This window comes from Rhipicephalus microplus, chromosome 8 (assembly GCF_043290135.1).
Source record: "Rhipicephalus microplus isolate Deutch F79 chromosome 8, USDA_Rmic, whole genome shotgun sequence".
Taxonomy (NCBI): domain Eukaryota; kingdom Metazoa; phylum Arthropoda; class Arachnida; order Ixodida; family Ixodidae; genus Rhipicephalus; species Rhipicephalus microplus.
This window is the reverse complement of record NC_134707.1, coordinates 114,683,574-114,709,958: the sequence shown is the minus strand read 5'-3', so window position 1 is coordinate 114,709,958 and position 26,385 is coordinate 114,683,574. Positions and strand designations below refer to the sequence as shown.

At 45.3% G+C, this 26,385-nt stretch overlaps 1 protein-coding gene across 3 annotated transcripts in view; it reads left to right on the top strand.

Annotated features, from left to right (window-relative positions):
• Positions 1-26,385, top strand: part of LOC119185199 (longicornsin) — a 312,194-nt gene that overhangs the window by 118,027 nt on the left and 167,782 nt on the right. The gene's annotated exons all lie outside the window — the stretch shown is intronic.

Genomic DNA, 26,385 nt, shown 5'->3' with positions numbered 1-26,385 from the left:
AGCAGCATTTATATCACTGCCCCGTGTAAACACAAACACAGTTGTTGAGGCAGCACAGATTCTACAAAACAAGATATACATCAGCCAGCCTCTCGTTACGCTCTCTGATGGGGAATCAGCATATACTGATGGTTTACTGGGATTATGGGAGAAAAAATGACCGTTTGTAGTGTGCACCCAATTCTCCGCTTTTTTATGTTTTATGTGCCACTGTATACATTCTCTAATCATATTGTTTAAACACACAGTTGCAAATTAGCAGCTGTCCGGATTTCTTTTCAACCAGTACATCATCATTTGTGCCACTTAACATAGTGCATCGGTATAAACTTCTTAAATTTTCTCCTTTAACTATTTCGTTACAGCGTGAAAATGACTATTTTTTATATGTCTTAAAAAGCCACTTTGAAAAGTACAATAATTGAGTTATATGTGGGATTTACCGTCCAAATGATTATGAGAGACGCCATACTAAAGGGCTTCGAAAATTTAGACCACCTGGGGTTCTTTAACATGCTCCTGAGCACACAGGCTTACAGCATTTTTGCCTCGATCGAAATTGCAGCCAGGATGCGATACCGCGACCTGCGGGTCAGCAGCCGAGTACCTTAACCACTAGACCACTGCGACAAGGCTAAGACTCATCCAGGAAGCTTCCCTTGTATTAGAGTGTACATTATATTAATACATATCTTTACTGAGCCCCAACTGCTAAAGGCACCCCGAAGTGTTTTCTAGTGAGAAGGTGCAACACAGACAAACGTGCACACAAATCGCAACCTTAGAAAGGCCCACTAATATATAGACCATGTAATTAAGGCTGATACATAAAAAGCTGGTGATAAATCTAAAGCAGCATATTGAGAAATTTCGTGTGAGCAGTTGTAGTTACCACAAGTTTTATTGTTTAGCAGTGTTGCAAAAAGTGTAAGACTAAGGAAAATTAGGCTGAAAAAATACCTGATGAATTAAAAATATTTGTGTTGGTTCGCTTCATCTATTCGTCCCTTTACATTGACATGACTAGGAGGGCACACCAAGCGATTTCTGCAACTAGCGACATAACCCACAACAAGAAATGCAAAGAGTAAAGGAACATGAGTGGACATGTATTCATGTAAAATTGAGAATATTTAACATATTAACCATAATTTTTAGAAGAAATCAAATACGTTCTGTGCAAGCAATGTTTCACGCAGAAAACACATGACACACAGGAATACTGTTGTCTATCTTTTTCTATTGACACGAAGATTATCCTGCACATTTCATGTCATATTCTATGCCACGTATGTTAACCAAAATTTACAAGAATTGTTACATGCAAACTTGGGTTCTTGCATTGCCGTTCACACCTTTTGTTTCCGTGAACCGAGTGTGCAACTGAAAGGTTCCACCGAAAAGCAAGACGTAGGCAACGGGAGAGAACAGAATCGCTCTGCCACAATGTGAAAGGGATTTTCAGCAATATATCTCGATCAGTTGAACTTGCATGTTTACAGCTGCACCAAAAGTAGCGCATAGTTATTATACCGAGCTGCCTTTTTTTACTACCCGCCACGGTGGTCTAGTGATTATCGTGGTCCATTGCTGACGCGCAGGTCATGGGATCGAACTCTTGTCGAATTTTCCATATAGGTGAAAATGCTCGGGCCCGTGCACTTTGATTTAGGTGACCCAAAGTGGTGAAATTTTCGGAGCACCACACCACGGCGTCTCTCATAATCATATTGTGGTTCTCATGTTTGTCTTTCATAATCACCTTGTCACCCACAGAAGAACACAGTGTCTATAATCGAGATCAGTTTTTTCAAGAGCGAAGCTCCTTAATGTGTGGGTCTGTCCTTCCTCCGATGGTTTATGTAGCCACTGGTGGCACATACCCGAAAGACCAGTCTTTAGAATGTCCGCTGGATGGCGGCACTTGTATATGATGATTACATGATGAAAACATGTGAGATGGCTGTACTTGGAGTGTTCACTAGATAGACGGACGGACATGCAGATAGACGGACAGACTGAAGGATGCACAGACAGGGGGTGGACGCATGGACAGACAAACAGATAGAGGGATGGCTGTACAAACAGACGCACGGAGACGCACATACAGACGACGGACAGGCAGACGAAAGAACGGACGAATGCATGGAGGGACGCACGGACAGACGGATGCACCAAGGGTCACACAGATGGTCGGACACACGGACAGTCGCACGGATGGACGGAAGCAAGAACAAGTGGGCGGACAAAGCACGGACGGACCAATAAACGCTTTGCCCCACCAATCATCGTCACTCCGTGGAATATCCATCCTTTTTTCTGTTTATTTCATTTTGTGCTTGCACTGATGACTCCACTTTTGTAATGATTGACTCACCTTTGAGTTCTTCTAGAAAATTTTGTACAAACCAGCGGTCTTGTGGTCGTCGCATTCATGGCTTCCAAAATTTGCTAACGCGTTCTTGCAACGTGTCTACGGAAAGAAGACTGAGCTTCCACCATAAGTCCCCTCATCTCAACTTTGTTTTCCAAAGAGCACACGTCTTCATCGCTTCTCATAGCTGTAATACACCAGCAGCCAGGAAAATATTTCTTAACAGTGAGGTTGGAACTTCGGTTTGCGCTCACTAACAGAGAAAAAGGTACAGTTAGCACAAATTTCCATGCCGTCACCAGCAAACGCGGTCTAGTCTCGTCGTGCTGCAACTCCTTGCGTCTTGACCCGTTAAACAGGTAAAGACCAATGTCGTTGTGAGGAGTCGTGGTTTCAGTGCACGCATCATGATTCGATGGGTTTTTCTTTCGGCACAAGAGTCGTATTAAGGCAGTAAATACCGACCGCTGGGAGCAATTTCTTCGGCTGCTGTAGCTTTTCCGTGAATAGTTGAGAGTGCAGCGTCGCCTTTGGAGAAATAATTATTCAACTTTAGCTTACCACGTTTCGGCGCGGCCATCGAGTCTCATAGAGGGGTGCTGATTGACACAGAACATGAATACCCAGCAATAATTGTAGGCAGCGTATTTCAAGGCGGTGTCTTCGCTTTGCTAGGAAGCAACACGCTCACCAATGTTCGGGCAGTGACACTGATTGCGAGAAACGAGAACAATACCGACGATACATGTTGGCTAGTGAAGTTACATCTTAAACACTAAGGCTCATTTCTCGCCTAGTGCAAGGACTCGCGGGTATACATTTCCTCTGATTCTCTTCAGGTGCCAGTGAAGTCGCGCTTGCCCAGTATCTTAATCTCCGTGCAAACGTTTTGTATTTATGATTGCGCCCTTATAGAAGGCTAGTAGTTTCAATTGCATTGTGATCCCATTCGACAAACGTGGACAAATGTGAAGGAGTTGATGACAGCTGTGAAATTCCAGTGACTCACAAGAGAGTGCCCAAAACAGAAAACCGCCAGGCATGAATGGTGCTTAGTATAGCGTAAGCGAAACCGTGTTGCAAGGCTGGCAGTTCTCAGAGTTTCACGCGTTCTGAGAAATTGATTATGGTGTGCTATGTTCTGAAAAAGACCTAAGTCCATTTCTTCATCACTAGAGAACGAATCACTTAAGATTTCGTGTGGTACAAGGCTGCTCGTGTTCGCCCTGGCGCGAGTGCTGCAAACAAGAATGCACGTACTAGTTAGAAAGGTGTATGCATGGCATATCAATTCTGCACAGTGAAATATTCAGCACAGTTAGAAATCTCTTGATGTAGAGGGAAGTGACGGCTGCACACTTGAAAACCACCGAAGACAACCTGCTGCTACGCAATTGTTTCAGGAAGCAGAGCACGAAAGATGCGAAAACAAAAAAGAAACGGACATTAAGCGTTTTTGCGCGTATTTAAATTTTCTAGCCCATATACGCAGCGAACAATCTGTTTCTATGCGAGTAGACATAGTCTTTTCCCAGGTGTATTTTAGAGTGAGGCCTCGTAAACATTTCTCAAGAATGATTGCCGTGCTCTTGCAGAGTGCATCATAAAACCTCTGCGATTGGAGTACTTCATTGACATCAAGTCACTGTGCAACTGTAATGTCAACTTTGGCTGCTAGAAAGTCTGCCTGAAAAATAATGCATTTGAATTGGCGTTGCCAATGTGCCGCATAACTTACAAAAAAATTGCTTGTTGCATATCGCAAGCATGCGTGGATGTGAGCAGTAAACTAAGAAACATGCTGACTAAAACCTACCACTGCGTCAGGGCTGCTTGACGTATGGAGCTATACATAAAAATCTTTCCCATATGCATGCAGTCATTTTCATTGCAGGTTGTAGAGCCGTCATCGATTTGTGAAACCCACTTTACCCTGACAAGGACTACGCCATCTACGCTTAACAGAGATTAATGATTAACAATGTCTTCTCCAGTCAGGATGTACGTCTCAATGATGCATTCCTCGTAAACTAGTCCATTCAGTGGTGCAACTGAAGCGCATTGCTCCAAATGACCACTGTACCGGTCATTTGCTGTAGTTTTCTGCTCTTTTCCATATTCTCTTCACAAGCACATACGCATGAGGAGAGAAGGGGGGAGTCTCAAGACTTTGACATACATGTACAGAGTCTGCTCAAACTACTGCCGATGCTCACGCCACTAAGAAAAGCTGATGCCTTTGACCCCCCCCCCCCCCCCTCGACGGGTCGGTGTGAACCCCCCCTACCCCCGAAAACGAGAAAAATTTCTGGCTATGCCCCTGCCGTATTTGAATATAAGTTGTAACAAGTTGTCAAAAAATAAGTCTGGGGATCAGACTATTGCCTCCGTAATTTTCTTTTTTCTATAATTGGTGCTGAAAGGTCAATGCCACAAAACCGCAGAGGTAACAGCACAGCAAAAACGGAGTGGTTTCGCCGCATTAACCATCGAGACTTCCTACCTGCCATCCCATTACCCTGTTTACTGGTTTCAACGGTGTTAGCACTACAGAAAAAATGCAATTAGCAATAAACAGGAAATCGACTTTCTTTACCGACAACAGCGACTGTGCTGTAAAAGGCAGAGCTTCGACACCTGCCCTAATCAGGTGCGATGACTCAGCTACACATGAACATGGTACCCAGTGGTTATTGAAAAGAAAAGAGCCACTGCAGCAACTGCTGTGATCCCTTTCCTGCCATGTGATCCTATTACCATGTTTACAGTATTGACACAGTGCTCGCACGTCACCATAAACGTGATTACAAGTGGACAAGGTAAGTCTGTTTACCTTTCCGGTTACCACTATCGTGCTGTTCAGGAGAACATTCATGCCCAACTGCTGCACCCATCCACTCATAAAATTACTTGTGATACTGCATGGATTTGTAAGCTTTTAGTTTCTCGCGTGACGAAAAGCTTGTCGCGTCAAGAAGGTAGTCCGTTATGATGGTAAATTCGACCTGCGGCAGCAATTCATGATTACGCCGCAGTTCAGCTTTTTAACATTGAGTGGGTCTTCACCGCCACACAGACGCACGCTCTCCAGGTAGCACAATTACAAAGCTTTATCTAACCCACATGGTTATGTGCTTAAATCCTTTGCAGGCACCAGTTGCACAAAAAAAGAGAAAAACACATAGCTCCACAGTGTCTTCGAGCTATTGTATACGTGCATCGAAACGCCGAGACACCCAAGATGGCGGCATACTGAAACAACGGTGGCGGTCCTTGCGGACAACATCAAGTGAGAACACCCTATAGCACAGCTAGACTAGCCTCCCTAGAGAGCGTTCTAGCGTTGAACATAGCCAAGTTCGAATTCGAATGGCGGCTTGTCCGGACCCAGAAATTCTTAGCACCCTCTGCGACATAGCAGGCCTGACTGCCGTCTTGGACAGTTGCTCCGCATTCGCTGGAGACTGAGGGCGAAGAGTTGATTGGTGCTTTCAGAAACGAGCTACTTCTCAAGGGTGGCCAATCTTGCTCTAGTGAGGAAGTGCATTACCGGCGGGTGGTCGCCAATGAGGCCGCACCCCAGACCCCTTCTCTATAACGATTCCTTTATAACGCGTTTTATGTAAACATACAATTAGGAATTGTCCTGTATCTTCATTCGAACCAAATTTTGTCATTTGCACGCTAGGCTGCTTGGCTATTTTTAAGTAGACGGTTTTGTTGCACTTTCTTGGCATTGCACAGTACCACCTGGAAAACTAGCAGCTCTCAATTTCACATGACTCGTAGCTCGCCTGGCCATTTAACTGTTTCAAAGTACAAATCGCTTTTATAAAATAAAAGACGGCACGGTTTCGAACTTATGATTTTGCGAGCTTAGGCCGGCCCAGTGCCCTCCTTATCACGCGTTTATCCTCACCCAACTTCTTTCTGTCTGGCTCAATTTCGACATCGTCAGATTCAAAGTGCCGGAGGTTTGCCGATTTCGAGCGGTCGCACCACTAGTTTGACGTTTCCTGTGAACTGACAAGTTGCGCGCGCCTGTTTTGCGGCTACTTCTATGTAATTCGGCTACTTCTACGTGATTGTAACGTTGAGCAATTACGTCGCGGGCGGTTGGGGTGCATGAAAAGTAAACACGAAAAGTTTCTCCAATTTAAAAAAAAGTCAAGGCGCAGATTTCCACCACCTAGCTCCACATTTGACAGATCTCAGGAGGTTGAATGGAGGCGACTTCAAGCTAGAACATTTCCCAACCCGAAGCACCTAATTCGCATCTACCCCGAGCTATTCCGATAAGACTCTTGTAAGCTATGTAGATCGAGACACGCCACCATAGAGCATATTTTATGGGAATGCACACCAATACAGCACGCCAATGCAGTCTCCCCAGAGCAGCTTGAAGCGCGCTGAAGAGCCGCGCTGATCAGCTCAGATCGGGCAGATCAAATATGGGCCATCCAGCGAGCACGGGAGGCGGCTGAGAGACAGGGTCTCTCTATCGCCTCGGGCGCGGCTTAGGGCCTATGCCCTCATCCACTGGTTAAACGAAGTTTGCTCACTCACTCAAGTTTCTAGCTGCTAAAGAATAAACTTGCGCTGCCGTTAAGGCTGTATCCTATTTCGTTGGCGTTTTGGAGTAGTAATGAAAACTTGGTAAATAGCTATAGTGGTGGTTCTCAGTCAAGAGTCAGGTATGCGTACTGGTAATTACGTATACGGCTAGTTTAATAACGTCGAATAGCGGGTGAAAACGTGAAGAGCGAAATATTTTTAATACAGCGGCGAAAGGCAAGAAAATTCGCGCGAAAGAAGTGACATATTTGCATCACTCACTGCATAGCATAAGCTTGAACTGATGGATCCCCCTACGAATCTCGGCACCACATATACACAACGATAAGTCTACGCTACGCGTTCGACTTGTATACACGTGAAACAAATCGCTACGCTTGGTTAAACGCAGCAACGAAAAACACACGTGGCACAGCAGCTTCGCAGCGCAGCACAACTAAGCCTTCGGATGGAAGGAAAGCTTGGATTCACGAAACAACGACGAAACACTTACAAACGCTGAAGCGTAGTTAATCCTGAGTTGCGGTGAAAGGTCCCAGAACGCACATGACAACTCGGCACGCGTGTAAAACGGGCAAGCACAGGCTGCGAACTCTCGAACAGCGCGCGTGAAATGCGTGTCTGATGCTGAGGTGTAATAAATGTAACAAATCGAGTCAGCACCTCCTATATTTCCTATGCCTGCCGGATTATCGGTGGTCACTTGGGAAGCGGCGGTCGTCGGAACTACGGTGGTGGCGCCACTCATGTAGGGGTGTTTCCAAATATGTTTTTATGTATTGGAGCTCATATGCAACAAAAATAACAAAGAAAGTTTTTAAAAGGCGTAAACGTAATTACATTTACCCTACGTAAATGACGCTGTCATTCAGCAAAACTTTTTTAATACAAAGCTTCCTCTGAATAAATACCAAACGCTCAAATTGCCGAACTCAAAGGCCGAGTACAAAGACCTTTATTCTTACGTAGGCAGCGCCGTCATAGATGACTGGTATTTCACGCTCATTCGGCAGGCACGAGAAATCTAGTAGCCGCTGATGGAGTAATGTGTGTAATAGTCCCAATGAAAAAACTGTGGCTGCATTTGCAATAGATGAATGGATGGATGGATGGATGTGGCTGTACCCTTTAGATAGGGCGGCGGCTAACGCTACCTAGCCGTAATACTTAGTGAACTAACCATTAGATTTATCTTTTTTTTTTCTTTAAATAGTGAGGTTGAGGATTCTTACATTGCAGTGAAGTGTTTATTTTCACTCGTGCCTTGACTTTAGCCACCGATCAGATAACCTCCTTCTAGTTAAGTCTACCCGCTTAAAGTCTATTTTGCCCTCCCTGTCCCTAAACCCCACTGCTTTGAAAAACTCTGCGCCATCATCCTGAACTATAGGGTGAAGCCGTTTACAGAACATTATCAAGTGTTCGGCCGTTTCTTCTTCCTCTCCACACGCACTGCATACTGTGTCTACCCCTTCGTATTTGGCCCGATATCTCTTTGTTCGCAACACTCCCGTCCTGGCCTCAAACACTAGAGAACTACCCTGAGTATTATCATAGATCCTTTCCTTGGCAATTTCCTGCTTAAAAGTTCCATAGATCTCTAGTGCGGACTTCCTAATCATGCCAATTCTCCACAAGTCAGTCTCCGTTTCCTTCACTTTCTGTTTAACCGATACATCTTTTTGGTTTGGCCCCCTGGTGTTTTCTAAGTATTTACCAGTCAAGTTCCTGGTTCGCTTCCTGCATTTTGTATCGACATGCTTCATGTGCAAGTAGCTGTAAACCTTCCTAGCCCAACGCTCCTCCCTAATTTCTCTCAATCATTTCTCAAAGTTTATCTTGCTGCTAGCTTCCCTGCCCTCAAATGATGTCCATCCCATATCACCTTGTACTTCCTGATTTGGTGTATTCCCGTGAGCTCCTAAGGCAAGCCTACCTATTCCACGTTGCTTAATTTCTATTCTTGCTTGAACTTCTGATCTCATGCACAACACCGCATTGTCGAACGTCAGCCCAGAAACTATGACCCCTTTCCACAATCCTCTCACAACATCATACCTATTGTAATTCCACAGTGCCCTATTTTTCATCACTGCTGCATTCCTGTTACCTTTAGTCATCACGTATATTTCGTATTCCCTTAGGTACTCGGTCCCATTGCTTATCCATACGCTCAGATATTTGTATTTATCTGTTATCTCTAACGTTACCTCCTGTATTCTAAGCTCACTACCTTCGTTATCATTGAAAATCATGACTGCTGATTTTTCCTTACTGAATCTAAAATCTAACCTATCTGTCTCATTACCGCAGATGTCCATCAATCTCTGCAAATCTTCCTTGTTGTCAACCATTAGCACTATATCATCTACGTACATTAATTCTGCTGGTGCATGATCAATGAGTTTTCCTTGTTTGACTAAAGAGAGGTTGAAGCCTAGTCCACTTCCCTCAAATTTGGCCTCTAATCCTTGTAGGTACATCATGAATAATAAGGGTAACAGGCAGGGGTGGCGCCAGGATGTTTTTACTGGGGGGGCAACCACGAAAAAGTGAGTTCCTCCGAGGGGGGCAAGCAAGTGGGGAGCTTATGCATTGTATTTTCACTGTCTTACTCTCTTTCCCTTTTCTTCTTTTATAAACGCCCAAATTCTTCGATGGAAGTCTACGATATGTCCTGTTACATGTCACCTACGCTTCGTTCAGTAGCTCAACACGTCAATAAACATGCGTATTTTTCTGCTTAGGTGAGTTCAACGTAATATATTATCTGAAAGATTTTCTCTTGATCTAAATCAACTCTTACACTCGTACAAAAGAAATCACCTAGGCACTAGCTTTATACGGGTTAGAATAGGATTAGCTGGGCGAAAAACAGCTGATCTATAGCTTCCTTGATAATATGACCAGAACGATAGCAACTTGAGAAGTTGGGCGCAGCTGTCTCTCAGACAACACCTGTCACCGCGCCATTGACTTACGCTGCAGTTGCTGCTACTCCACCACGACCTCCACTTCGGCCGACTCTCCAGCCTCTACGAGTACCAACGACGCCAGTTCCAGCAACACAACAGCGTTATCACGGAAACCCTTGGCGCACAGTTGACAATCGTCCAATCTGTTATGCATGCGGATATCCAGGTCACGTGGCTGGCTTCTGTCGCCGGCGCTTCGCAATGGGCCCGGCTGCAGCTCCGAGGTACTCTGACAACTCTTTCCCGGCCCCGTACAACGCGCAACGAGAAATTCCCCGTCAATACGACCGACAATCAGTGCAACGCGACCCGTCCCCATCCGAAATAGACCACCACCCTGCTGACGACTACCGACCATTCAGTCCCCGTCACTCATCCTCACCACGCCGCTACCGTTCTCCGTCCCCGCTGCGTCGCCGACCGAACCCCGCAGAGACGGAAAACTGACTGCCGCAGCTCCGGAGGCACGAGCTGCGAAATCGTCGCATTGTAGAAGTCCTCGCCCGTCCCCCACAAACGTTCTGGAACTGTTTGTTGAAGGTCTACGAACTCTTGCGCTTGTTGACACGGGTGCCGCCGTATCTGTGATGAGTCAAAAACTCTGCCGTTCGATACGAAAAGTAACGACGCCGCCTTCCGACGTATTGCTGAATACCGTGAGCTCGCAACCTATTCGACCAGTCGGAGCATGTACAGCGAGAGTAATCATTCAGGACATTCTGTATCACATCGAGTTTCTCGTGTTGACCACTTGTGCCCACGACGTGATACTACGATGGGATTTTGTGTCACGGCACCACGCCGTAATTGACTGCGCTCGCGCGCAGGTAGAATTGTCTGTGTTTTCAGATGCGCCATCTTCTGACAATGGGCGCACTCACCTGGGCAAGCTTCTTGTTGCTTCTGACGTTGATGTTCCTCCTCTTAGTGCCATCGTTGTCCCCGTCAATCGCACTGAATTGTCTGGCTCTACCGTTGTGTTCTCCCCATCTGACGTTTTCAGTTGCCGCCACGGTACGTCTCTGCCATACGCCGTTCTGCCACCTCATCAAGATACTTCCGGAATCGTCGTTTGCAATCCTAGCTCATGCCCTCTCACCTTAAGAGCTCACGAAACACTGGGCTAAGTTCATCCTGTTGACGACAACGTTATTGTGCCTATTGAGTCCCACGACTCTGGCCAGCAACTTCAGCTGAACGCCGTTACTCCTTTTTTCACGCGGGATGACTACTCCTCGGATATTTTCAATCGTTCCATCGACAGCAAGCTTCCTTCGGATAGAAGGGCAAGAGTGGGGGCTAGTTGGTTGAACATTGTTGAGACTCACACCGCGCTGGAATTAAACACACAAATAAAAGACACACTGAAGCACAGGTAGGACACACACGAGCGCGAACTAACAACTGTTTATTCGATGGAAATGTGACCCACACATATATAGGTTGAAAGGAGAGTAAAAGAAGAAAAAGAAAGAGCGTGAACATGCGCACTGCCCACCAAGATAAAGCGCCCATCAGTGCTAATCAAATCCAGCCTTGTCAACTATCTAAAATGTCTACGTAAAAAAGTATATTCATTGTTTGACAAATGAATAGATGGCACACTAACACATTTGTCCTCACCAAACCTGCGCATCATGAAAGCTTCAATGATTTCTCTTTCCCTTTTGTCTTCTGATCTGGATAAAACAATGGTCTTTTCAAAGTTCGGCTTACAATGACACTTCATGCAATGGGTAGCTAAGTTACTGGGGTGACTGATTTGCTTGCAGTTATAATCATGCTCGCGTAAACGTGAGTTAAGGCACCTACCAGTTTGCCCAACGTACCAATTTCCGCAAGGCAAAGGAGTACCATATACAACATTTGTTTCACATGGAACAAATTTGTTAACATGCCTAACCGAACATATGTGGTTGTTCCCTTGGTTGCCGCTGTTTACTTGGTGACAAAGCGAAATTAATTTGTGAGGTGCCGTAAAGGTCATGGGTATGCCATGCCTACTTGCAATTTTTTTCAGTCCATGCGAAATGCCGTGAACGTAAGGCATAACAATAGGCCTCTCCTCTGGCTTCTCTTTTATTCCTACGTTCGTGTTGTGCGTGCTGCCGATGGTTTTTAAAAGCCTCTCGGCCAAGGCTGTGATTAAGGCATCAGGGTAATCACTGTCCCTAAGTCTATCAATCTGCTTCATCAAACTACGTGCAACCATGTGGTCACACGACTTTTGGCAGCTGTTTAACATGCACGCATATGCAACACTTCTTTTCACAAGCTTGGAGTGACCCGAGCTGTAGCTTAACAAACTTTTATCACCTCTAACGTCATATTCCCAGCACATGTGTCCCTCACCTTGCGAAATCATGATGTCTAAAAACTTTATGCCAGAACTTGTGGGCAACTCGTAAGTGAAATCAAGACCACGAAATGTTGTTTTAAACATCGCGACAAAAACTTCGGGTTTTATGTTGGCACATTTCGACCTAGGGAAACATAATAAAAAATCATCAACGTAGCGGAAACATGCCACAACGCCGTACCCTTGCAATCGGGGTTGCAATTCACGATCTCCTTTCGCCATGTACAAATTCGATAAGATCGGCGCCAAGCACGAGCCGATGCAGATACCGTCGTTCTGAACAAAAATGGATCCATTGAATTCCACGTACAATGACTGAAGGTAAAGGCGCAGCAAATCCAAAAAACTACGAACACTAATCCCACACTCGTTTTGAAATCTAACAACCCCGTAAGCGTCAATGCCTTCCTGCACCGTAGTAATGGCCTCAGTTTGTGGGATGTTGTAGTACATGTCCTTGACATCTATAGATATGCACGTCACAGATTGTCCCTTCTTTAGGAATTCAATAATACCGTTTGAGTTGCTCACCCCAAAAGGGTCTTCCACTGCGATGAGTTCCAACATTCCTTTGAGAAATCTAGCTAAAATGTGCTGCCAAGTACCTTTATTCATGCAGAAAGGTTATTAGCTGGTCCCGTTGATCCTTCGGATCAACGGGACCAGCTAATAACCTTTCTGCATGAATTCCGAGATTCATTTCACCTTCCTCAAAAGGCACTGAGTCAAACTAACACCGTCGCTCACACAATCTACACCGGAACGCACCCTCCTTTGCGGCAACGCCCCTACCGCGTATAAACCAAGGAACAAAGTGTAATTGCAGAGCAGGTGGATGATATAATTCAGCACGGTGTCATCAAACCATCTTATAGCCCCTGGTTTTCACCTGTTGTGCTAGTGAAGAAAAAAGACGGTTCGTTTAGATTTCGTGTCGACTACCAGCGACTGAACAAAATTACACGGAAAGACGTATACCCTCTTCCCCGCATCGACGACGCTATCGATTGCCTACAAGGTGCCGAATTCTTTTCTTCGCTGGACTTACGTTCAGGTTACTGGCAGGTTCCGATGGCAGAGTGTGACCGTCCCAAAACAGCGTTCGTTACGGCGGATGGCCTATACGAATTCATGGTTATGCCATTCGGTCTGTGCAATGCACCTGCAACGTTTGAGCGAATGATGGACAGCATTTTACGCGGCCTTAAATGGCAGATATGCTTATGTTACCTCGATGATGTTTTCGTATTTTCGCCTGATTTCCCTACCCACGTCGACCGTCTGCGCACCATTCTTCAGTGTCTTACCAAGGCAAACCTCCAACTTAACCTAAAGAAGTGCCGCTTTGGGGCTCGTCAACTTACTATACTTGGTAACGTTGTGTCAAAGGATGGAATTCGCCCCGACCCAGACAAACTTCGAGCCGTAGCTGACTTTCCGAAGCCGACTTCGCTCAAAAAACTTAGGAGCTTCATCGGCTTGTGCTCGTATTTTCGTCGTTTCGTCCACAACTTTGCAACAATAATAGCCCCACTTACACAACTACTGAACGGTCCAGCTAATCTTTCTAACTGGACCCCGGCATGCGACGAAGCTTTCCTTACACTGCGCCGCCTACTTACGTTCCCACCAATTCTACGCCATTACTACCCAAGCGCCCCCACTGAAGTGCACACAGATGCAGTGTCGTTGGTCTGGGAGCAGTACTCGCGCAACGAAAGCCCGGTATTCCAGAGTACGTCGTCGCACATGCAAGCCGCGCACTCACAAAAGCGGAGATGAACTACTCCGTAACTGAAAAAGATTGCCTCGCAATCGTTTGGGCGTTAAGCAAGTTTCGTCCTTACTTGTACGGACAGAGTTTCGACGTTGTGACCGATCACCATGCACTTTGTTGGTTGGCGTCGCTAAAAGATCCCTCAGGTCGCCTTGGACGTTGGGCTCTTCGCCTAGAAGAATTCGACATTCGTGTCGTCTACCGCTCAAGACGAAAACACTCTGATGCGGACGCCCTCTCACGATCACCAGTGAGATCCACCGCAGACCTGCATTCGGACACCAACTTCTCCATCGCTCCCATTTCCGTCACAAGCATGTCGTTTGAACAGCGGAAAGACCCATGGATAACATCTCTCCTTAACATTCTTTCTGACTCTTCAACGTCTGCATACCCACGTGCTCTTCGCCGACAATTCACACATTTCGCGATACGGCACGCGCAACTATACCGCAGAAACTACCACGCGGATGGTCGTAAATGGCTCTTGGTTATACCACACCATATGCGATCTGATGTCTGTGCGTATTTCTATGCCGACCCACAACATGCTCACGCTGGTGTGTTAAAAACATATCAGCGGATCCGCCAGCGTTACTACTGGCGTGGTATGTACACTTTTGTACGAAAATACATTCGGTCTTGTTCATTATGCCAACGACGAAAGACAGCTGCCCATTCACCCGGATTATTACAGCCTCTACCGTGTCCGGCGCGCCATTTCGACCGCATTGGTATCGATCGATATGGTCCCCTTCCTTACACTGCCACTGGAAATCGATGGATCATTGTTGCTGTCGACCATCTGACGAGGTATGCTGAAACAGTTCCACTACCTACGGCAGGTGCACGTGACGTAGCCAATTTCGTTTTGCGACGCTTCGTACTGCGTCACGGGGCACCACGTGAACTACTAAGTGATCGAGGGCGTGTCTTTTTATCCGAAGTTGTACAACAATTCCTTCGGGCATGCCGCACGGTGCACCGCACCTCTACAGCCTACCACACGCAGACCAACGGTCTAACTGAGCGCTTCAACCGAACGCTAGGAGACATGCTCGCCATATATGTCGATTCCGACCAATCAAACTGGGATGTAATTCTCCCATTTGTGACCTATGCGTACAACACCGCGTTGCAGTCAACCACAGGCTTCTCGCCTTTCTTTCTTCTATATGAGCGTGAGCCATGCTACACCCTTGACACCATTTTGCCGTATCGTCCCGACGTCTCAGAGTTCAGCCCTCTTTCTGAAATTTTGCACCACGCTGGAGAGTGTTGTCAGTTGGCCCGATCATTCACCTCGGACAAGCAAGCATTCGAAAAAGACCGCCACGACCGCGACCAGCAAGTCCAGACTTTTGCCGTGGGCTCGCTTGTCTGGCTCCGACTGCTTTTCCACTCCCCAGGTCTGTCTGCTAAGTTTGCCCCCAAGTTTCACGGTCCTTATCACATCGTCGAACGTCGATCTCCTGTCACATACGTGATCGAGCCGATCGCGCCATCTACAGACAGGCGATGCCTTGGTCGTGAGACTGTCCACGTGAGTCGTCTCAAGCCATATCATGACCCACTCCTAATCTCGTCACCATGATTTGCCAGGATGGCTCGTCTTCGACGCCGGGGTATTGTAAAGAGGAAGAAGAATATGTGCCGCAGTGGGTCACGCCTTTAGCAGGAGGAGCCAAGCGCGAGCGTTTGCCCCGATTGCTGTGAGTCCTGAGTCCGTTGCTGCCACCTGCTTTCCGCGTCAATAGACCTACTGTGCAAGTGCTACTTGTGCCAATAAACCCCGTTCCAATGGTATTAATATAAGTACACTGACGATACTCCATGGAGGCCCCTCCCCCCTCGAAGTACGGCTGCCATTATCAGGATTTAGTGATGTAATGTCATATAGTGTTATGGCTACGGTTTTTATAAATTATTTATCCCTGTCAAAGTTCTCTAAAGCACCCAGTCGGATGTAGCCGAATAGAGGAGTCACCGGGAATTCCACATAAGCATTCACTTGTGATGGCGCCTGCGCAAATGCCTGTTGAGGTTGCTTTTCGACACGAACGTGTAAGGACATAACGGGCACTTCAACGGTCGATCGCTTGTGTTAGTGTACAGATGCCCTCTCATTGTGGACTTTCGAGTGAAGTTCCTGGAACACAGGTGGCACTTTTGTGGTCGCTCGCCTTTGTGAATGCGCAAGTGACGTACCGAATGCGATTTGTCTGAGAAGCTCTGATTGCAGAAATGGCACTTATGTGGCCTTCTGCCTTTGTGGATGCACAGGTGACGTACCAAATCGCTTTTCTGTAAAACCTTCTGCGGACACAAGTGACACCGAAATGACCGCTCGCCTGTGTGAACCCTCGTGTGCCTTTTCATATGAGACAAGACATCAGTATCATAGTCGCAGAAGTCACAGCGGTGGCAGTGTCGATAATGTGAGTTCAGACTGCTTTTGCTTGCTGGATGAGTGGACCATTCCAGTCCTGCACAAAGAAAATAAGACCGGTGAACTTAACACTAATTTAAACAGAAAAGCTATTTAAGCGTTTCATTGTGCCAGTTTGTGCGACCAGCTCAGCAGGAAGAGGGTATGTGCTAAGCACCTTCGAGCATAGCTTAGTCAATCATAGTATAGTAATATAGCACTAAAATCGGAAAGGAAACTGAAGGGGACGCAGAGTGCTGCAAGGGTAAAGAAACGGGTGAGAGGGCAATATATAGCACAACCATTGACAGTGTAGCACAGCAAGAAATGTGAAATGGAAGTACGGGTGAGGAAGTGATATCAGGGGTAGAAGGAGAAAAAGGGGTGAGAGGGTAATACACAGCATAACCATTGACAGCCTAGCACAGCAAGAAATGTGAAATGGAAGGCAGGGAGATAAAGAGATGTGAGGGTTACATGGACACTCAAGTTAAATAAAATTTACGTCAGAGTGAAGACTTTATGAATTGTGAATTCCATCTCACATGTTGCACTATAATCTGTGAATCTCATGTTCTCAAGAGGTACAACTATTGATTGGCAGTGTTTACTGACCATGCCAAAAAAGTGTTGTAGGGTGATTTTTAGTAATACCATCATAGCATACTTAACCTATGATCTCAGGAGCCAAATCAAGTCAGTAACTGAACTAATTTCATATCTCGGCACGTATTCTCTCAAAACTTCATGTTACAATAAACTATTAGCTATATTTTCTATATATGTACTCTATGTCACGTCTCTGCTTGATTTGTATACTAGAATGTCATCATGTATTAGATAATTTTTCGCCTAAGCATACTCAACAAAATGTAACATAGTACCCAAATGCACGTTTTATCTACAAAAAATGTATTAACCACTTAATTTACCGTATGAATGTGATCAAGCAATGAGGCTGAAAAGAACAGAGGCTCCATGAAATAAAGGCACCAATCAATACTGAAGTAAACAAATTAAAGGCAAAATTAAAATGTAAAGGCACAGAACTATAAAGAAACACTGTAGCTTAAATTTGTCTTTTTAATCAGCTGATATAATAATACTTTAGAACGTGCAAGTGTCAGTATTTACACCACGCTAAGCGTGCCTACGACAAATGAATAAAAAACACATCAAACTAGCTTGAACATCCAGGTGAATATAGTAGATCCTATGAAAAGTACAATCATGCGAGCTTCATCGAAACAAAATGATCACATTACACTATATATAAAATGTAGAGACTACTGAAACAAGAGACGGTGAAAGACGACGAAGCTGTTGCTGCTTGGCTAAGTAGCTCTGTCTGCATTTATCGTTTATTTTTGTTCATATTACGACTGAGCACTGCTCAAGACGTCGGATGACTCGAAAAGGTACCTGCCGTATCGACAACCGATGGGTGCTGCGCAGCCCGCCACGTCGAAATGTGCTAGAAGAAACGAAAGAAGCATCAGGGAGAACGCCGCCATGACCTACCAAGGTGTGACACCAGCTGGTTTGCGCAAGCATACCTGACTGCAAGCGACAACACAGCGTTGAATGATAGGACGAAGCAACTGTCGTCGGGGACCACAACAGGGCGAACCTTACAGATCTAGACATGGACGAGGGTGGTTTCCGCGTTGTGCGACATCGCAAAGACAGGACGGTGGGCATTCCTATGTTAATTGCTCCTACATCTGAAGGAGCTAATTTTAGGCAAGTGAATCGTATTGACGTATACTCGGAAATTGAAACAATTCTCGGTGGAGCCCCAGTTAAGAACCATTTCACAGCACAGGGAGCCCTGCTGTTGGATATAAAGGCAGAACACCAAGCTAATATGCTTCTAGAGACCAACACTATCTGCGACCTTGCAATATCTGCCCGCGTACCGCACAGCTGCATGAAAAATACATGCATTAGAAAAGGAGTCCCAAGATGGTACTCGGACGAAGAGCTGTCAACCTACCTGAGATCTCAGGGAGTATACCACGCAAGAAGAATCATACGATGGGTCCAAACCTCATTCTCTGAGTGGGAATCAAGGCGCACTGACTCTGTTGTTCTCACAATCTCTCCCAATTCGGAACGTCCAGAGAAGATCAACCTTGGCTTCACCAGACACGAGCTTGTAGACTACGTGGAAACGCCGCCAGGCTGTTTTAAATGTCAGAATTTTGGACATGTTGCTGAGCACTGTCGTGGGGAACAAAGGTGTAAGCGTTGCGGGGGCTCATGACTTTAAGACGTTTACAAGTAAAGAAAAACTTTGTACAAACTGTGGCAGCGACCACCCAGCTAGCTACGGCCGATGTCCAGCCCGAACAGCTGCGCAGCGAAGAAATAAGACTTTTGCCTTCAGCCCGAAGACTGTGAACGAACCATCGCTCACAAAAAAAACCGTCCAGTGGCCCACAACATGGCGGTTTGGACAATGAGCACGCAGGAAATTTTCCGCGCCTAAATCCAGCAAGAACTGGTACTGAGTCAACGCAAGTGCTCAACGCTAGTGAGAAATGTATCACGAAAGAGTCCGCCAAGCGCACCTACGCTGATGCACTGAGCCCATCTCAAGTACCATCTGGAAGCAAACAGCAAGAAAACCTCGAGCACGTTATTCGCGCTCTGTTCACTGCAATGCGTTCACACGTCGCTAAGATGCCTGCGAGTTCGACAAAGGACATGTTGGAAGCAGTCTTGGCTGTAGAGTCAGTGTTACTTTGCTCTGCTTCCACATACACACAGTAGAGTAATGGCAATGTCTCGCCCTCCTGGTCTATTTCGTCCTTCAAAAGTGCCCTTATTATTGCAATGGAACTGCGCTAGTCTTTTAAAACGTCTGAGCGAACTCAACCTTTTCCTGCGCGGCATTCCAATACCGATTCTAGCTCTCTCCGAAGCCGGTCTACCGAATGCAAGGACGCTCCCAGGGTACACGCGACACGGCAACCCGAGCATAAAGTCGTTTGCAAATGGAAGCGCAAGGATATACATAAGGCGGGAAATACCTCACGCCGCCTTACCAGTGCAAGACCTCTGTTCCAACTCACTGAAAGTCGCTGCTGTGCAAGTGTGCCTGGAAAACCGAAATCTGAGTGTGGTATCGGTGTACATAAGCCCACGACAAAAAGTTCTCCATGGAGGCTTTCCTAAAGGACCTTTACACTCGATGTCCCGCTCCTCGAAAAATCCATGGTGACTTTAACACATACCATCCACTCTAAGGAGATAAGAGTGTATATTTCCGAGGCAAGGAACTTCTAGCAGCTGCGGATGCTGCCGAATTATGTGTGGCGAACGATGGCAAACCTAAATTTTTCAGGCCACCAGATTCATGGAGTGCAATAGACCTTGTACTTCACTCCACAGACCTTCTGGTACATCGACAGGATAGGCAGCGACCATTTCCCCATCTTCACTAATATCTTTGGATTTCGAACTGCTGGTCAACAATTCTGCAATGTAACACGCTGGGATACCTACAGAGAAGCGTTGGACAAATCCACTGGTGGGCTGTTCGCAGATATGTTGCAAAGCAAGCGAGCGGAAACTTCGTTGCTGAAACTGCCCGACCATTTCCCTGCTCCTGATTTGAAATTGAAGAACCTCTGCGCAGCACGTAGACGAGCGGAGCGGAAACTAATCAGAACAAAAGGAAATGCGTCTGCGAAAACCACATATAATAGGATAAACACTGCAATTCGTCGCCATACAAAAAATTAAGACAAAATCAATGGGCCGCTTTCTGTGAGAGTCTACCAACGTTTACGCCCCTGACAAGAATATGGGCAGTAATAAATAGTCTTTCTGGGAAGATCCGCTCACACAGGCCATTCGAAGCACTCGCTTTGAAACAAGAGATAGATTTGTAAACTCTTCCAGAGGATGTTGCAGACGTGTACACATCTGGCAGATAAGCACGAGCGGCGATTCCTCTGTCTGAAAGCAGCTCTGAAAGCAGTTAAAATATCCATGTATCCGATGACATCTGCAACTGGAGCTTAGGGTAACGGCACAAACATTTGGCCCGGATAGCACAGAGCGCTATTTCAATCATTAAACATGACTTGTTGACACTTGGTCTATCTTTATCAGCGGAAAAATCGGCCTTCATGCTCTTCCCGGGAGCTCGACGGAAGTCAACACGTCTGTCGCTGAATATTCAAGGCCACTCAATTTGTTGTGCAACAAGTGTCCGTTTCCTGGGCATTACCATTCACAACAAGCTATTATGGCGACGTGCGGTTGATGGTATAGTCACTGCATCAGTGCAAAGGATCAACGCTCTTCGTCGCATGGCAGGGGTCTGTTGGGGCAACAATCCTATGTCCATGCTTAAATTGAATGATGCGGTTATAACAAGCCGCATTCTTTATCAGCTGCCCCCGATGTCACCATAACCGATCCAGTTCGAACGCCTAGAGACATGCACAAAAAGGGTCTTCGCTTGGCGATCGGAGTCCCTCAGGCGGCTTCTAACACGATAGTCACCAATGAAGCCGAGTCTCTTCCGCTCCGCCTTTTGGCGTCTCAGGCCTTATTGACGCAGCTGTCAAGACTGGGCGAGTCCTTCGCAGGCACAGTGCTTCTCCGGCGGCTAAGAGCAAGAACGGGTTCACATTTCAACGCAGCACTAAACACATTTCGATATTTAGGCTCGAAACCGCCTAAACGGTGCCCTATGGACCCGCTATGGTCTTTTGTGTATGTGTCGTGTAACTTCAGCGTACCCAACCTACCAGCGAAGCGCACAATTCCAGCCACGGAAGCAAAATTTCTTGCGCTGGACCACTTGAGCACCATGTACTGCAGGCACCTACAAGTGTACACCGATGGATCAGTGTGCACACGAACAGATAGCTGCGCAGCGGCTTTCTGTATACCCTGCCTTGGCGTGTCATGATCGTGCGCCTGGATCGCGTGGTTTCGTCCAAAACGGTAGAAAGCGCTGCAATCACGGCGGCTTTGCGAAAAATGCGATCCTTTTCTGCACAAAATGCTGTCGTGCTGACGGACTCCAAATCGGCGCTACAAAGACTGCATCGTGGCCTACCTCAAGGAAAGTTGACCAGACAATTTTTGGCAATAATTAAACACCTAAATGGCAAGAGGTTTAAAATAAAGTTCCCGTGGATCCCATCCCACGTTGGCATTGAAGGCGATGAAAAAGCTGATGCCCTTGCATGCGAAGCACGTACTGTTCCAAAAGTAAGAACTCTCAAGACTTACCAGAATAACAAAGATGTGATACTAAATCATTTCAATGTGATCTACAAGTTTCCACACAAAGCATGTGTAATTCATGGACTTTCTCGTGAACAGGCGACGCTGTTGTACCGCATAAGAACGGCTCCACATACACCCCGGCCTGGTCGTTCAAGACTGGGAGATACACTTCCTCCTTCTGTGCCTTCTGTGGTGACATCGGGGATATTGAACATTTCATTTGGCTTTGCCCACAGTTTGATGTGCAAAGAGCAGCGATGATCCGCACCTTGCGAAAAGGCTATCATAGGCACCGGACAGTTGATGACATCATTTTTCCTGAAGCACCCACGGCAACTAGGAGGAATGTGCAACGAATTTTGTTGGTCTTCCTGCGAGACACTGCGCTGTCTGACACGTGGTGACAATTTCCAAATTCAGGAAATGCGCAGGCGGAACAATTGCCGGCCATGCAGGTCAGGCTAACCCCGCCTGCTGCAACACCAACACCACCACCACCACCACCTACTGAAACAAACCCACAACCCCCAGGATATGTATATTTGATAGCACGATCATAATGAAAATGCAATGGGAGTTCAAGTATTATCTGAAGCTTGTAAAATAGAGCTATTAACAGAGTATTTGAAGTGCAATGTGTTCGATCCAACAGTTCCCTCAGATTCTCTCCATATTCTGTGACAGGAACCTAAAAAGATAAAAGCAATGCTTTAAAAACAATGAACGAAAAGACAACGGCAGCTATCAGCCCCCGAATATATTTGCAAGACACTTATGGAATTCATTTCTTCAAGCTTGACCGAGCACTGCTTTTACAAATAAACTGGGCTTCTATTTGCAAACTATTTTCAAACCAACTAATTCACAATAAAACTTAATGAAATAAAATCATTGTGTGGCACAACTAATCAAACATTACATAACCAGTAAGAGCAGTTTGCTGGAAGCAATACTGAACCTACATAAGGCATATCACTTCCACAAACCACAAACAAGCAGCTACGATCAACTGCGAGATGCTCTAGCAGAGTTGCCAACTGTAGGGCAACTACCCTATTTATGTACTTTAGGAATGTTTCGGCCCGTAGAGGGTTCTAGGGCGGCGATGTAGCTATGTTTCAACATATTGCTCGCGCTGACCAGTGAGAAATGTTGAAGAACTGCACGACATATACAAAAGTTACGTTCCTTGAGAGAACTGAATTGGAACTGTCCTAATTTAAATGTCACCAGCACAAAAGATGAAAGATAATTACGTCTCAAACATCATTTTGCAAGGTTTGTTGGTTAATTTTTTTTCATGGAACATCATTTTCTGTTGTAGAAAATCAGCACGATACAACAGCGATGCCAGTTGTCATTGTGGCCTGATATACCACCAAAAATTTTCATGTCATCATGACATCATTGTGACGTCACAAATGTGACAGCTAATTATGGCGTCATCAGATGTCATTGTCGCAGGGTCATAAGTGGGTCTATCCCTGAGGCACCCCATACGCATGAATGTTATAGAGTAAACGCTACCTGTATGTTATTGCTGTTACTCGATGCTATTTCTATGTGTATAAAAAGATAGGGGGATAAAAAAGTTGTTTAGGGTAAGTTTGACCTTCGCTTAAATATTCTGCAAAAATTGGTCGAAAACACTGTGCTACAGAAGCATTATTCACGTACGTTCTTATCTTATATATGTTTGGCGAACAAAACTTCATGGCAGTTTAATGGGCCCATAACACATTAATGACTATGAGGTAATGAACAGCTAGGCTTGGGTTCATACGTATGGTAAGGCACATTTACTTTTGTTTATTGAAACATTTATTTAACCTTACTCACATCATTAAGACACCAGTTAGTGAATGTTTTTATTTAAACTTTCTTGCTTCACCAGAGCATGGTTTAGTGAAACCTACTCTGGAGTTTATTACAAGGCATCTTTGACAATCAAATTCTCGTTTAGACAATGAAAATCCCTCATTCACGCTCATTCTATAGCTGTTCACTGGCAGTTTGGCATATCTGCTAGCTTATGCACCTTCAACTACTATGAGAGGCAATTCGGTGGAAAGTCTGCCTAGTGGCAATACTAGGAGAGCAATATATGATCTAATTTGGAATACGAAGAGCTCACTGATCACCGAAGATAGAGCATAAATCAAATATAATGATGAGAACTTCTCACGATTACAGCATAAATGAGCATTAAAAATTCACCCCAAAGCTTTTGTCGGATACCAAGAAAGAATTACCAATGCATTTTCCCAAAACATAGTGTCTTGTTTAGTGCACTGGGCATGCTGCACCTGGTTTGAAACAAATTTTTTACTTGCTTAACTGGAGTAAAGAAGCACTGATATTCTATGTATGCAAAAAGACTGTAAGTAAAACACTTCAAACCAATTAGTATATAGTATAAAAGTGAAAAGACATGCACACAGTCCCAAAGAGAGCGAACTATAAACTCGACATAGAACTGATCATATTTTAAATCCCACTAAAAAATGTCCTAATGGTGCCAGCAGTAACGGAACCGGAAAAGGAGTAGTAACACACCCCATAATAAAAAGTAACATTGCAACATCTAAACGAGGCGAATATTCTGGCTTTACTGCACAATTCCCCAAATACCGGCAATGACATAACTCTTTCAGGTAAAAACCGTATCAAAGAGTCGTCAAAAAGAAAATATTGTGCCAGCATTCAGGAGCATTCCTCACTCAACTGAGCATGTCAAAAGAAAATGGCAGTAAAAATTGGCAGCTTAATACAACTTCTCACTTCCCATACAGCTTCGTTGGCACTTCCATATCTCAAAATTCCTTAGGAAAGGAGTGACGAAAAAAATCTATAAGAAAGAGTTGGGTGTTCGAGCAAATGTTGTCACGTTTCTAATGACAACCTTGCTTTGATAGGCTCATTCAGTAGACGAGCCAAATAACAGCTCGAGCAAGTCTTTTCATACTCTTCCACTCGGGGTACTCACACAAGCAGACAATCGGGCAATATTTTCACAAGTGGACTCATCTTCCTCAAAGTATGAGTGATTTATTTAGTGCCACCGTGTATATGCTTCATACCCTCTCCAGCAATTAATGAAGAAAGGGGGAGAGGGCAACTGTAGGGGAAAGAGTGTGAGATCTGCTCTAGGTGAGTTATATAGAACTAATAAATTTTCAGCATTATGAGACAGTCATTCCCTTTTTGCTGTTGAACCTTTTGTATGTTGAACCTTTTGTATGTGAAGACGTCGCCAAACTCTTGATAATATAAAAAAAACAGCAGGAATACAAAGTAGCGAGGACAGAAACAGTACGAGGGGAAAAAGAAGCAGATAAATTCTTTCTTCAAAAGAACACTCGACACTCCCGCGATGAAATAGCCGATTAAGACATGTTTATCATGCAGTCTACCACATTAACCTCGCTCATGAAAAGTTGTGTCTTGTAAGAAAAAAATATATGCCTAAACAACCCTCATAATAGTTCACCGACCCCGAATAAGTGAACTGAAACAAGTGATACAAACCCGTGGTATTTCGATATAAAGGAAATATATGAAGGGGGGTGGGCAATGATGTTATCTATAATATGAATAATCAATATCCCACCTCGGGGTAAGCAATGGGGGAGCTAGAAAAAGGGTTGCCAGATTCAAAAGGCAGAAAGTAGCCGTAAAATTAGAAATACTAGCTAAATAGTAGCCAAAAGCAGCCATGTGTACGTAAAAAAAAACACCTGCGTCTTTTTTTATCTAAATGACTAAATTCAACAGCATCACGGTGGATATGTAAACAACTACAAAAAGGCTCTTTCGAAATCATAATATGTCACATTCAAGCATGAATATTTCCCTTTAATAATTATCTTGTCCCTGATGACAATGTTTCTTCTGCCACTGCCAAACTTAGACTCCCTTCGCACGTACCTGAAAAACTAGGGCACCTGAAACACTAGGAAAGACTCCCCTTGCGGAAAGACTCGCGGGTATACATTTCCTCCGCTTCCCTTCAGGTGCCAGTGAAGTCGCGCTCCCCCAGCATCTTAATCTGCGTGCAAACGTCTTGCATTTGTTACTGCACCCTTATAGCAGGCCCGTACTTTCTGTTGCGTTTTGATCCCATTCAACAAACGTGAACGAATGTGAAGGAGTCGATGAAAGCAGTGAAATCCCAGCGACTCGCATCAGAATGTCCAAAACAGACAACCGCCAGGCAGGAATGGTGCCTAGTATAGCGTAAGTAAAATCGTGTTGCATGCGCCGGCAGTTCTCGGAGTTCACGCGTTCTGAGAAATTGATTATGGTGTGGTATGCTCTGACAAAAACCGGAGTCCATTACTTCATCACTAAAGAATAGATCACACGACATTTTTTGTGGTTCGATGCTGCTCTTGTTCGTGCCGTAAGTTCTGCAAACATAAATGCACGTACTAGTTAGAAAAGTGTATGCATGGCATATCAATGCTGCACAGTGAAATATTCAAATATTCAGCACAAATATTCAGCACAGTTAGAAATCTCTTGATGTAGAGGGAAATGACGGCTGCACACTTGAAAACCATTGGAGACAACCTGTTGCAACGCAATTGTTTCAGGAAGCAGAGCACGAAAGATGCGAAAACAAAAAAGAAACGGACATTACGC